A 2,407-nucleotide genomic window follows, 5' to 3' on the forward strand; every position below is an offset into this window, starting at 1 on the left:
GGTGGAATATGGTTGGCATGTTGAAGGAACAGCAAAGAGACCAGAGCATATGAAGCAGAGTGATCAAGGAGCTGTCCTTTAATCCATTTATGGAAACTCTTTGCATTTGTCTTGTATAGTTAGGCTATCAACTAGATGCGGTTAAATTCATTAGTTTCATTTACTTTCCATTTTTAGGGATTTTTTTTAAATTAAAAAGCTAAAATTTTTAATTTTTAGAAAGGTTAATTAAAAAATAAAATTTAAATTTAAAAGTGAATTTAAATTTTACTTTTATAAATAGTTTGCATGGTTCCAAATTCAAATCTACAAAAAAGTATTTTAAAAGAAGTCTAGCTTCTATTCTTGTTCCGTTCCCCATAGGTAACCATTCTATGAACTCTCTAGTTTTTAAATATAAGAAATACATTTGTAATTCTCTCCACTTCTATATAAGTAAATGGTAGCATACTATAAAAATATAGACTACTTGATGACTTTGTATGTCATCCTTGCACAGTTACCATGCTAATCTTCTTTGTATCATTATAATTTTGGTATATGTGCTGCTGAAGCAAGCACTAAGTGATTAAGACTTTATATGGATAAGAGTTCAGAAGCTGGACACAGCCTGAAGAGAGATGGCTTACAATGGACAGCCTTATAGAGTCTGGAGATACCATAGAGATACCAGGTGCCTACAGAGAGATTAATTTGTCTAGGGATAGGCCACAGGCATTGAAAAAAGAAGCGAAAGGGTAACTGCAGACTGACATTGCCTATCTCGCATTTCAGCCTAGGGCCTAGCTCTGCTTCAGCTTATGTCCCATTCCTGCCAATATTCTCCTATGTCAAATAATGGATCAGTAAAGTGCTTTAATGTTTTAGTTTTTTAATTAATTCTTTATCATGAGATTATAAACAAAGAATCCTGAATAGACAGAGAAAAATATTTGCTTGAACAAACTCATGCCACAAATCAAAAAATGTTCCTTGGCTCCTCTGAGTTTTAATTTTGTAATACTAAAAAGAAAAAGACATTCTAGATGTCATTCTAATTTGTCCAAATTAACTAAAATCTTAGTTAAAAGAGAAGAATAATAAAGTTATTACAAATTATTCTGTATATATTATCATTGAGCAAAAATGTATTGACTGCTGTTTAACACTCTATTTTAGGTGCTATAGAAAAAATAAATATGAATTAGACCTAATCTCTGTCCTTAAAATTTTTACTATTTATGTCAGTTATTAACTTATGACTTCTCAGCTACAAATCCATCCTCTGCCTTGCTTTGTTATTCTAGAGCTGGACCTTATGGGCATTTCTTCTTTGACAACTGGCCAAATATTAGGCTTTGCCAATAGAGGGCGATGGAAAGTCACTGTGAGGCTAGAGCAAGAGGTAAAGGACTTTCCTTTCTTCTGGTGTACTGTTTTTCACATGGAGCCAGTAGATTAATTTACAGGAGATGACTGGTTATGTTCACCTCGGCAGTCCTCATGGTTCGCTTGTGACCCATACGGGTGGAATGTACACTCCTGTGGCAGCCACGCCCCCTCTAAACTTCTAAGTTCTTCCTTGCTGTTCACTCTGCCTCAGCCAAGGTTAGTAGCTATTCCTAGAGGTGCTACTTCTGTATCCCTTAGAGTCCACTCTATCCTTCTTAGTAGATACCTTTTACTGGTTAACGATCTTTATATTAAAGTTTCCTTGTTCAATTTACTGATATGGTTTCTGTCTCCTGGTTGGTCCCTGGCAGATATGCCATGGAATAGCAAAAAAAAAAAAAAAAAAGACAGATGTAAGTTAATGTAAATTCTGTGGGGAAAAGGCCATTAATGAAATACAAGGCATATGATGGTTAATTTTCTACATCACCTTGACTGGTCATGCTTAGGTTAAACATGATTTCTAGGTGTGTCTGTGAAAATGTTTCTGGATGAGATTAGCATTTGAGACTCAGTAAAGTAGAAGTTCAGTAAGAACCATTTTTCTGAGACATTTCTGTATTCATCTGAAGAAAATAATTTGTCCAAAGTTACCAAAAACCAATGTTAAAGTTGGATAGGTTTTGAAAATACTCAGACTTTCTTTAGTCTCTAATGTGGGCGGACGCTGAGGGTCTGAGTAGAACAAAAGGCAGAAGGAAGAATTCACTCTTTTTTTCTCCATCTCACTGTTGTGCTGGGACATCTCTTCTTGTCTGGCCCTCAGACTGGGATCGCATCATTGACCTCCCTGGTTTTCAAACCTTCGGATTCCAGCTGAATTACACTCCTGGCTTTCCTGGGTCTCTAACTTGGCAAAGGCAGCTCATGGGACTTCTCAGCTTTCATAATCACATGTGCCAATTCCATAATAAATCTCCTCAACCTCCTCTTACGTGTATGTGTGCTCCTGGTTCTCTTTCTCTGGAAAACACTA

At 36.0% G+C, this 2,407-nt stretch overlaps 1 non-coding gene across 1 annotated transcript; it reads right to left on the bottom strand.

The window, feature by feature from the left end:
* Positions 1-454: 454 nt before the first annotated feature.
* On the bottom strand, positions 455-561 carry LOC111739861. The gene has a single exon (XR_002780395.1). It is a non-coding gene; the product is annotated as a U6 spliceosomal RNA (small nuclear RNA).
* Between the last annotated feature and the right edge of the window lie 1,846 nt (positions 562-2,407).

Source organism: Pteropus vampyrus, unplaced genomic scaffold (assembly GCF_000151845.1).
Source record: "Pteropus vampyrus isolate Shadow unplaced genomic scaffold, Pvam_2.0 Scaffold2, whole genome shotgun sequence".
Lineage (NCBI taxonomy): Eukaryota > Metazoa > Chordata > Mammalia > Chiroptera > Pteropodidae > Pteropus > Pteropus vampyrus.